The 11,446-nt window shown below is 52.9% G+C and overlaps 1 long non-coding RNA gene and 1 pseudogene across 3 annotated transcripts; one reads left to right on the forward strand and one right to left on the reverse strand.

Moving 5' to 3' along the window:
• Window positions 1-1,222: 1,222 nt before the first annotated feature.
• LOC144615859 (uncharacterized) lies at window positions 1,223-11,422 on the reverse strand. 3 transcript variants are annotated; one of them, XR_013554479.2, is made up of 3 exons: window positions 11,295-11,405; window positions 10,735-10,853; window positions 1,223-2,067 (listed from the first exon to the last, which is right to left on the reverse strand). It is a non-coding gene; the product is annotated as an uncharacterized LOC144615859 (long non-coding RNA). The 3 variants fall into 3 exon arrangements; XR_014137492.1 differs by lacking the exon at window positions 1,223-2,067 and adding an exon at window positions 2,153-4,190 and having other exon boundaries at window positions 11,295-11,422; XR_013554480.2 differs by lacking the exon at window positions 1,223-2,067 and adding an exon at window positions 6,989-9,601 and having other exon boundaries at window positions 11,295-11,408.
• On the forward strand, window positions 8,743-8,847 carry LOC132674698 (U4 spliceosomal RNA; annotated as a pseudogene).
• Window positions 11,423-11,446: the final 24 nt, after the last annotated feature.

The raw sequence follows: 11,446 nt of genomic DNA on the forward strand, positions 1-11,446 counted from the left end.
GCTGCGTGACTTCCCACAGCTCTGGTGACCATGAAAATACAAACAGAGGCGCCTGGGTCAGCCTGGGGCTCTGAGTGACCAACAGCGCCCCCCAGGCCGTGACACGGGATGGGTAGTGTGTGTGAGAGGTGAACCTGCACCGCGCACAGACTCGGAGTCTGGGGTTGCTAACTGCCACATAACTAAGCCTCATCCAAAGTCCTATGACTTAAGGGGGCAGAAGCTTAAAGGAAGTGAGGGAGCAAGGCGCAGGACAGTGTGTGGGAAGAGTGTTGCTGGGGGGGGGGTGGGAGCAGCAGGTGCAAGGGCCCTGAGGCAGGAGCCAACTGGTGTATTTCCGGAACAGCCCAGGAGGCCCTGGAGGCTGGTGTAGCTGCAGCAGCGGAATGGGGTTGGGGGGCAGGGGGAGGGGCACCCATCACGTCCTCACAGGCCACCGTCAGGCCAAGCACAGTGCATGCTGGTGTCTGGGGAGGGGAGGGTCTCCGAGCCAACCAGCACACATGTCCTCCCAGCCCTGTTTCCAACACTGCGTTTAAAAAGCAGCAAGAGGAAGATACCGGCGTTGGCGCCCCGCCCCCACCCCCCCAACCCCCCCGCCCCCACGCGAGAGCAAAGGGCTGGGCGTCCTGTTGGACCGCCCCCACCCCAGGGCTCTCCCTCCCTGGCTGGGACCTTCCAGCTGGCCTCACGCTTGGCTCCGGGTCCTCGTTTGTTTGGAGCTTGGACAGACTTTCCGGGCTGCTCCTCTCGGCGTCTGTTTACGAAGACGACTCCGCCGCACGAGCCTCCCAGGGCCTCTGCGTCGGTCCAAGCATCTGTTCTGCCGAGTCTCTTTCTCTATTTATTTCCCCAGTAAACAACCGGGGCAAAGGCAGGCTGGTGTGGCGTTTCCACCTCCGCCCGCTGCCTGTGCCAGGATCTAATAGGATGCAGAGATAACGAGGGGGGAAGCGAGGGCCCCACGACCGGAGCGGGAGCGAACACAGGGTGGGCTGGAGTCTCCCTGCAGAAGCCGTATCGCCCACGGCACCCGGGCCCCCGCGGCGCCTCCCCGCCTTTCGCTATCCACAGCACCCCAGTGACCCCCCGAAAGGCCCCAAAGGACCACCCCTCCCCTTTCTCAGTCCGGGGGCTTTCAAGGTAGCCCTGCAGGCCCCTTGCTCCCCACCCCGCACCCCGCCCCCCCCCCCCCCCCCCCCACCCAGCCCCACATCCAGGAACAGGTACGGGGCTGAGGCCTCCTCTCTGCAGTTCCCCTTCCCCCGCCCTTTGTGATTGGTTCTGCATCGGTCATGTGACCCAAGCTGCGCCTTTCCAGGTCATCCCAGGACTCTTAGGGGAGCCATGGGGAAAGGTGGGGTCTCTGACTGGGTTGTTAAGGTGACAGGCTGCGACTCCCAACTGCTGGTGGTCCTCTCAGCCACCACGTGGGGAGGGCCTGCCAGAGAATGAAGGTGAGGCAGAAGACAAGGCAGAAGACAGCAAGGTAGAGGGAGGGAGGGAAAGACGCACACTTCTGAAAGTAATCCTTGAGCTCCTGGATCCAGCCGTTCCTGAAGTCCCCGGATTTGGGGGTTAAGTAATTTGTGAGATTTCCCGTCACTCACAATCAACAGTGCCCCGGGGCGATCCGCGAACACACCTCGGTAGACAGATATAAGGAGGTAGGGGGTGGCGATGGAATGAAAACCGGGCAGGATGGAAAATGAGAGAAGGGCGAGGGGGAACAGAGGGCGAGGACGTCTGAGAGTTACGCACTTGGCGTGGTCTTCTGGGTCCCTCAGCACAAATGCAAAGTCCTCCCTGCGGCCGATGGCCCTGCAGGGTCTGGCCTGTCACCTCCTGGGCTTCACCCGGTGGTAGTTACGCGACCTCTACATCCGTTTTCTGTGCCACGTGACGAACGACTCAAATTCAGGAGCTTAAAACAACACCTTTTTACGAGCTCACGGTTGCGTGGCTTGGAAGTGCGGCACAGCATGGCTGGTCCTTCGCTCAGGCTGCAGGGAAGGTGTTGGCCAGCTGCACTCTCTTGGAGCTGAGGGTTCTCTTATAAGTTCATTCCTTAAAAAAAAAAAAAAAAAAAAAAAAAAAAAAAAAAAAAAAAAAGTTTATTTAGTTACTTTGAGAGAGAGTGTGTAAGCTTGAGCAGGGAAGGGGTAAAGTGGGAGTCAGAGTCCCAAGGAAGCTCCGAGCTGTCAGCACAGAGCCCGACACGGGGCTCAAACTCGTGAACGGTGAGATCATGGCCCGAGTCAAAATCAAAAGTCGGACGCTTAACCGACTGAGCCCCCCGGGCGCCCCGCCAAGCTCATTCCTGTCATTGGCAGAATCTGTTCCTCGTGGTTGCAGGACTGCAGCCCCCATCTCCTTGGCGGCTCTCAGCCCCCGGGGAAGCTCCCAGCTCCCAGAGGCCACCATGTCACGGTCCCGTGTACCTCAGCCAGCCACAGCACATCAAATCCTCTCGGCTTCCAGGCCCTCTGACATTTCCTCCGGCCTCCAGCCTTTCTGCCTCCCAGGGGCTCCCCTGACGAGGTCAGATGTGCCCATCTTCCCTCTGTATCCCAAGGGCAACTGACTTGGGGCTTTAATTACAAACACAAAGTCCGCGCACGGCAGCACCTAGATTCAGGTTTGGATGAATAAGCAGAGGGCGGGGATCTTGGGAGGCCAGCTGGAGGGTTCTCGAGCTCCTTAAACATCCCAACCGCGTTCTCCTTCGAAGCCCGAATGTGCTATCCCCTCCCCCCAAACAGCTCTCCTGGCCGGTGCCCGTGTGGCTCGCGACCCACTTCATCATGTTTCTGTACGAATGCTACCTCCTTGACGAGACTTCCTCGACCTCCCGACAGAAACAGCGCCCCTCTCCCTCTCCAGCTCCTTAACGCTGCTTTGTTTTTCTTCGCAGAGCTTACGTGACGGTACAGATTTATTCTCTCTCTCTCCCCTGCTGGACTGCCAGCCCTGGCGACAGGGACTTTATTTTGTTTGCAGAGCCTGGCACCGAGTAAATGCTCAATAAATATTTGTCGAATGAAAGGATGCACATGTTTCTTAGATTTCTTAATGGTCTTAGTCACCGCGAGGTCTCGCTCGTGTTTATCTGCCAGCGCCGGGCTCCACAGGAGGCCCAGTGAAGCGGAGGCAGGGAGCCCAGGCATCGGAGCCAGCCCGCCCGAGCTCCAAACTGGCGGGCCAGCCCTTCACCTCTCAAAGCTGGTTTCTTCATCTGCAGGATGGGGAGGAGATCAGCGTCTGCCTCACAGGGTGTCTGCAGGTGCTAAACAGTCCCAGGGAAGTGGCAGGCACCCAAATCAAAATCGTAAAGTCACACCTTTTCACACCCTCCGAAAGGCAAAAAGGAAAAAAGACAAGGACACGGACAAGGAGGGGAGTGACATCGGGGTGGTCACTTCAGAGATTCGTTTGGCAAAAGCCGGCAGAGGTGAGGACGTGCACGTCCCGCGTCCTGTTCAGAGACAAGCCCAGGAGCCCTTTACACGTTTGCAACCACGTCTACCAAGGTAGGAAACTTCTCTCAGTAAGGTCTCACAATACCGGCTTCAGACACGAGAGTGAGCGCTTTCCACAAACCGCCTCCTTTCGTCCGATTCCCACTTTACAGAGGAGAAAACAGAGGCTTAGCGAAGTGCACATCGCTTGCTCAAGACCACACATCTGCGAAGTGGCAAAGTTCCGACCTGCACCCTGGATGGTGAAGAGAGTGGAGGGGGTGAGGGGAGTGGGGCGAGGGGGCGCAGGAAGGGAAGAGGAGGAAGGAAATTGGCAGGGCAGGCAAAAATGACGGCACCTACCCATCTCCGAGAGTGCCCTCTTCTGCAAAATGCCGCACACGCACCGGCCACTTCAGTCCGAGGTCTGGACCCAAGAGCGATGCAAACATACATCCACGTGGAAACTTGTACGGGAATGTTCGTGGCGACGTCATTCCTAAAGGTGGAAGCCACCTGAACGCCCACCAAGTAAGGAACGGGCAAACCAAAATGGTACTTTCCATACAGTGGGACATTTACTTGGCCAGGAAGAAGAAAAAGCACAGACACACATAGACGAACCTTGAAAACACGCTGAGTGAAGGAAGCCAGTCACACAAGGCCCCTTGTTGTAGGATTGCATTTACGTGAATTGTCCAGAACACGCAGCTCCGTAAACACGGAAGGTTGCTGGGGGCAACGAGAGAGAAGTGACTGACGGGGGGTTTCTTGGGGGGCGGGTGGAGGGACACAAAAATGTTCTCCAAGTAGATCGGGACGATGGCTGCACAGCTCTGTGAACGTACCCTGTGAACTTCGGGAGGGTGGATTTCATGCCGGCTGACTTACGTCTCAGGATAGCCGTTTTTTAAAATTTCTACAGATTTTAAAACGTTCTATGGATTTCTGGTTTTCTGCGTGTCGCTGAGGAAGAGGCACGAAAAACGGAAGTTTGGCAAATGCGGGTTACACGGGTTCAGTAAGATTTTTATGCACAGCCTTGCATTTGTGGACACACATGGTGGCACCCTTAATGGGGACGCGCTCGAATAACAGGTAATGTTTGTTGAGTGTCCACGATGTGCCAGGCATATACGAACTCATTTACACATATTAACAAATCAACCCACACGGACCCTGGGAGGTAGGTACTATTCTTAGTCTTATTTTAGAAGTGAAAAAAAACTGAAGCACAGAGAGGTTGAGACACTTACTCAAGATCACACAGCCTGAGCAGGTGGCAAGGCCAAGGTTTGAACCCAACCAATCTCGCTGTGGGATTCACGCCAGACTGCTATCTTGGTGGAGCATGCAGCGTTTCCAAAACATGTGTGACCATGGCTTTCTTTGATTGAAAAGCATCCCCAAGCCCGTGCCTTCTCTCCATCTTGGAGGACAGCGTCCTGGTCCAGGAGAACCTCCCGCCTGCACAGATGCAATTCCTATCCCCGGTCTGGCTGCCTCCACCCTCACTCCCTGGGATCCATTCTCCCTTCTTGATTCAGTTTATGTCATTCCCTTGCTCTAAACCCTCTGATGACCTCCGCCTGCCTTTCCAGCAGGCTTTCTCAGCCTGGGCACTATTAACATCAGGGACAGGTTCATTCTCTGCTGTGGGGGCTGCCCTGTGCCCTGCAGGATGTTTAACGCCACCCTCTTCCCACCATACGCCAGTAGCAGCCCCCCCACCCCCCCCCCCCGGTTGTGACAGCCAAAGACACCTCCCAACATTGCCAAATGTCCCGTGGAAGCAAATTGCCCCAGTTGGAATCATTGCCTTATAGCAAAGTCCCAACTCCTCCTGCTGGCGGACAGGCCTCTGATGGTCTGGCCCTCGGCCCCTCCTCTCCACCACCTTCCTGTCCTTCTCACCCTCCACCAACATTGCCTTGCTCTCTGATCCCATCTGTCCCGAGGGGCTTGGCGTGTGCTGCTCCCCCCAGCCTGCGGCTGGCCCTTCCTTAGTATTCAGCTTCTCTGTGTTCACGTCTTCACTCTTTCCTGTCCAAACACTGGCATTTCTTTTCCAGGCAACACAGCATTATTGACTCTATGTCGTGTATTCGTTTTTCTCTTTATGATCTGTCTTCCCCACCAAAATACCAGCAACATGTGCGTGGCACTTGGTGATCGTGTTTTTCTTTTTTTAACTTTTTTAAATGTTTATTTTTGAGAGAGGGAGACCGAGCGTGAGCAGGGGAGGGGCAGAGAGAGAGGGAGACACAGAATCCGAAGCAGGCTCCAGGCTCTGAGCTGTCAGCACAGGGCCTGACGCGGGGCTCGAACTCACAAACCGTGAGATCGTGACCTGAGCTGAAGTCGGACTTGGACGCCCAACCGGCTGAGCCACCCAGGTGCCCCAGTGATCTTCCTCTTTGTCCTCTTGGTGTCAAGAAGGGCCCTGGGCACCAGGGAGGCGCTTGTCTGCGTGTGTGTGATGATCCAGGTCAGTACGTAAATCCGGAAGCCCTCTGGTATGGACTCGGGCGTAGTAAAGAGGGGGCTGGAGGAGAAAACACCTTAGGAGTTTTATCACCTTGGTTTTGGGCACTGAATGTGCCTTCTGGTCTTTGGTAAAAGGTCTCTTTCTGTCAAAACCAGTTGCCAAGAGGGCTTTAGAATGAAACACAAACAATAAAAGAAGAAAAAGGAGTGGCAGAGAGGGATGATGAGAACTACTTTAAAATTTTTTTTAAGTCCCCTTAAATCAAAGCAAGGCGCTGTTTAGTGTCAACTGATTTTTCCAATGAAGCCGAGACTAGATGGTGGAGGAGGGCTGGGAAACGGTTGTGGTGGGGTGCCTCTAGGCCATGGCTACAGCAATTCTCACACACACACACACACACACACACACACACACACACACACACTAGTGGGTGGAGGGGAGTGATTAGCAGCCCAGTTGGGGTGTGAGGCAGAAAGAAATAAAAAGCAGAGAGGATGAGTCAGGCTGGGCCCTGGCCAGAAGCCACTCTGCGAGCTGGCAAGCCGGGAGGGAGCCAGGTTGCAGAGCCTTCCCTGCAAATCCATAGGATGCTTCCATGAAGTGGAGGGAAACTGTGGCTGCAAAATCGCTCCCTGGGTTTCCTCCTCTGGGTTGGTCTTCTGTGGAGGGATTCTGAACCCTGCAGGGTTTTTGCTGAGCGTGACTCTGCCTCCTGGGCTGGGCTTCTCCTTCTGTTAATGAGAGGCTCAGGCCAGCTCTGAGCTTCTCAACCTGGAAGCTCCAGCCATAGAGGGCCTAGGAGGTTATAGTGGAGTGAAATATAGTGAAATATACACATTTCAAACTACCTACGATATATACAGGGAAGGAAGGAAGAAGGAAGGAAGGAAGGAAGGAAGGAAGGAAGGAAGGAAGGAAGGAGGGAGGGAGGGAGGGAGGGAGGGAGGGAGGGAGGGAAGGGAGGGAAGAAGGAAGGAAGGAAGGAAGGAAGGAAGGAAGGAAGGAAAGGAAGGTCCAAGCAAGACCAGTCAAGCCCCTAAATCTAATTTCCAACTTACAGGAAATACCAGGGACAGAAAAACATGTTAAATGACACCACAGGGGTGCGATCCACAAACTATTAATTGCGTGAAACTCTCTGGGACAAATGACTCGGTATCTTCAACAAATAAATGGCAAGGAAGGAAAGCGGGGGGGGGGGGGGGAAGGTGTAGAATTAAGGAAATTTAAGAGCTGTATCACCCAACAGCCATGAAGGGATGGGCCTTATCTGCACCTTGATGAGAAGAAACTATAAAAACAATTCGTGGAATAACTGGGGACATTTTAGCAGTGACAGAATATTAGGAAGTATTAAAGGATGATTGTAAAATATGCTCTTTTTGGTATGAAAATGGGATTATGGTTATTTTTTTTTAGTTTTTAAATGTTTATTATTTTTGAGACAGAGAGAGAAAGAGAGAGAGAGGGAGAGAGCCAGTGCACTTGAGCGGGGGAGGGCCAGAGAGAGAAGGAGACACAGAATCCGAAGCAGGCTGCAGGCTCTGAGCTGTCAGCACGGAGCCCGACGCAGGGCTCGAACCCACGAACCATGAGACCGTGACCTGAGCAGAAGTCAGATGCTTAACCAACTGAGCCACCCAGTCACCCCAGGATTATAGTTATTTTTAAAAGAGTCCTTATTTTTTAGAGATGCGCGTTCAAATACTTAAGATGAAATAATACGATGCCTAGGATTTGCTTCCAAATAATCTGGAGGGAGGGTTGGGAAGGGGGTGGACGTAGATGGAAAGGTTTGGCCAGAGTCACAGAAGCTCATGCTGGGTCCCTGGGGGTACATATTACAGCACACTCTCTTTCTCAAACAAACAACTTCCAGGCCTTCATCAGTAAGATAACCCACAGGCTCACGAATATTTTGCTGATCTTATTTGCATCATCTTCCTTGTGTTGATCGGCTTTACATCATATATCCTGTTCTATAATCACCCTGCCTACGAAAAATGAATGAATCCGTTCATCAGCACCAAATGACCTCGACTTTGAGGCAATAGGATATAGCAGCTCACAGCACAGACACTGTTCTTGTCAGATCAGAGCTTTGTCAGATGCCTCTCTGTGAAGCCAGGAGTTCGGATTGTACTTCTTTGAGCCTCGACTTTCTCCCCATACAATGAAAGGCAGGAAATGAGATTTCGTGCATGGAGTTCGGCTCAGGGTCTGAGCATCAGCAAACCGCAGTTATTATTATGGCCGGTGGCAGAATCCCAGGAGAATGTAGGGTCTTATTCGTATAAAAAAGGATGCTTATGTGGGCATGTGCAGAAAGATGTACAGAAATACTACAAGTAGATAACAGACAGAATCCCGCAAGGCGTCATTCATTCATTCGCTCCACAAATACTGCTGAGTGCCTTCTGTGTGCTGGGCACAGTGGAACTGTGGGGTACCGGATGGGCTCAGCCCCTGGGGTTGACAGGGTAGAGGAATGCAGGCATGTGGAGACAGGGGGCACCAAGGGTCAAGACTTGGGGGTGGTCCAGGGAGATCCAGACGGACATCTGAAGGATACAGGAGAATTAGCAAAGCTGGCTTTAGGGGAGGGAGGGCGGAGAGTAGGAGAGAAAGAAGACAAAACATTCCAAACTGCTAGAGAGCACGTGCAAAGGCCCCGGGGCGAGAAGGAATCCTTCCAGGGTCCGGAGGATGGCAGAGTGCGGAGTAGGACAAATGAAGGTAAGGCAGTGAGTAGATGCTGGGAGAGGGGCTGCCTTTCACTTTCATCTCATACCTTCAGGCTCTGCGCGGGGGCAGTATTGTAGCCAACGAGGTTTATCCGAGGCGCAATTATTGCTAATTGAAAACGCTTCTCATTTTGTAATTTCTGAATTATGTAAATATTTTACGAAAAGCATATATCTTTCTTATAATTTTTTAAAAGCGAAAAAAAAAACCCATACATACAAAATCAAAACACCTGATAAAGCTCCCCAAATAAAGACATTATTGTGGAATTTACCTTTTTTTTTTCCTCAACATTCTATATGATGTTAAAATCCACTTACAGCTGCTGAAGAAGCCACCTTGCTTAAATGTAACAAGTGGGGCATCGTCTCCTGTACAGTTTGCTAGAAAGGCCTCCCCATCCTTCCTACAATCATTGTGCCTAACTTAAATAATGCTCCTTTCCAGCCCACTCGGAGGTTCTGGCCCTCAGACAAGCTTCCGGATGTCAGGTTGGGTTCGGAGGAAAGGCCCACTAGTAGGGTGTAGGGGGAAAGCTTTTCATTTTCCCAAGAGCAGCTTGAGTGCGACTTTGTGACCCTTCTCTGTCCCTGTGCCAAGCACAGCTGGCCAGCAGGTAGGCAGAACCCCATACCAAGACTGCCCCGCAAAGCGCAAAGCGCAAAGGGCATTTGCCAAGTTTCATTTGCGATTCGTTGCTAGGGGCGGAATCTGTTTCTCTGGTTTCCTCGCAGGGCCCCGGGGCTGGGCTAGTTGACTTTGATGTGAAGGTGGTGGGCACAGGGCAAGTCGCCTGAGTGCAGGCTGGATACCTGAAAGCCTCCTGCAAAGACAGCTAACGCCTCCCGCTTTGGTCTGCCGCGGTGGGAACACAGCGAGGCCTTTCAAGTCTGCCCCTTGTGGTTTCTCCCTGCAGGAATGCCAAGTTTATTACGGGTTGTTCCCTTCTCGGTGTCGATCCCCTCCCCTCCCCGTGCCCCTGCCCAGCTCAGGACTTTTCATAGATCTGGTGAGGCCGCCGGCTCCTGGCTGAGCCTAGCGCTCTGTGATACAGAACGGCCTGTCCTCGCGAGAGCCAGAGACAGCTGGACAGATGGTTCTAGTCCCGGGAGAGAGGCACTTCCCAGCAGACAAGCCTAGCTGGTGTCACTGACTTGCCCTCTCCCTTCAAAGGCCTTTTGTTTCTTCCTCGTTGGGGATGATAAATTAGAGTGGCACCGCCCTCATCCCAAAGTGGAGAGAACTGAGGCCAGAGGGGTAATTCTATCACCAGAGAAGCCTCTACAAATTACACTACACATTCCCCAGCCAGACCTGTAGTGGTGCCTCCTGTCCCCATGATACAAAGCTTGAATCCGGGGTCACGATTTCGCTCTCACCCTTGTTACATACCAGAGTGCAATCTTGCACCAACTGATGGCTCCCCAAGCCTCGGTTTCTTCCTCGGTGAAATGGGGGTAATGATTTTTACCTCTTAGCGTTGTTGATTTCAACGCACCCTGCCAACTTGATTACTCAAGCCTTCACTTATCTATCCTTTCCTTAGATGGTGAGCTCCCAAAGGGCAAGGACTCTGCCTGCCTTGTTCACAGCAGTGTCCTCGGTTCCCGACAATTCCTAGCTCAGGGCAGGCAGTAAGGAAGTATTTGTGATAATAATAATAACAAAGGCCCTCAGTTCAGTGCCCATTATGAACAGAGGGGGTTCATTGTCATTTCTGACAGCAAAGCAGTTTTTAGTTTCAAAACTATCAAATACCCAGCAAGTGAGGGAATAAAGTCGTTTTCTGGAGCGGGCCTGCTGTCAGGTGGCTCTTCCGTGGCAAAGCCCTCAGGCTCCCATCCATGTAGGTACAGGCCCCCAGAGGCCTGGGACCTACCTTGCTTTAGGGTCTCTCCCCACTGTCCTCTCTCTCAAGGGCACCATTCCCCCTGAAGCAAGAGTCCTTCTCTGGGGCTTTGGAATTCCTATCTTCTGCTCAAAGGTTTCAAGAGAGGGTGGGGGGCTGGGGGCGGGGGGGGGGGGGGGGGGGACACAACTCACCAATCTCCAATCTGCCAGGCAAGGGTGTGGTCCAATGTGAGGATTGCTAGATGAAATACTGGATGTCGGAAAACTTTTAGTAAGAGTATGTCCCAAAGATGGCATGGGACCTAGTTATCCTTTAAAAAAAAAAAAAAAGTATTTGTTGTTCATCTGCAATTCAAATTTAACGGAGCGGCCTGTATTTCAATTTGCTAAACCTGGCGATCCTTGCAAGTGATCAAGCTGGGATGTTACCATAGCCCGACTGAGCTGTGAACCTCACTTCCTCCTCCCCTGCTAAAGCGCCATGACCACATCAGGAACCTCCTGGGACGGTTAGGAGAATTAAGAAAGAGGCCGCTCTATGAATGTTGGTAAGGCCAGGAGATTTGTTTGCCCTGATCACAGCTGAACCCAGTGCCTAGCACCGCATCTGGTGTACAGGTGGATCACCAGAACTATGTCTTTTAATGAAAAACTGCTGGTACGATTTTCCCTAGATACCACCCTCCCCCCAAATAACCCATAAATCCATTTCAAGGAAAACCGGGTCCCACAGTCCAAACATGGGTCCCTACCGGGCCCATCACTTTGCCTCCCGAGGTGGGACCGCACCCGATGGAGCCCTGCTCAGCTGCGAATTCAAGTCGGTGAGAGTCGTTATGCGCAGGCGAGAGTCGTTACACGCCGGCCTGGGCAGTGCGCATGCGCAGTCGCAGCCAGAAAGCCG

This window comes from Panthera onca, chromosome A3, assembly GCF_046562875.1.
Source record: "Panthera onca isolate mPanOnc1 chromosome A3, mPanOnc1 haplotype 2, whole genome shotgun sequence".
NCBI classification, from domain to species: domain Eukaryota; kingdom Metazoa; phylum Chordata; class Mammalia; order Carnivora; family Felidae; genus Panthera; species Panthera onca.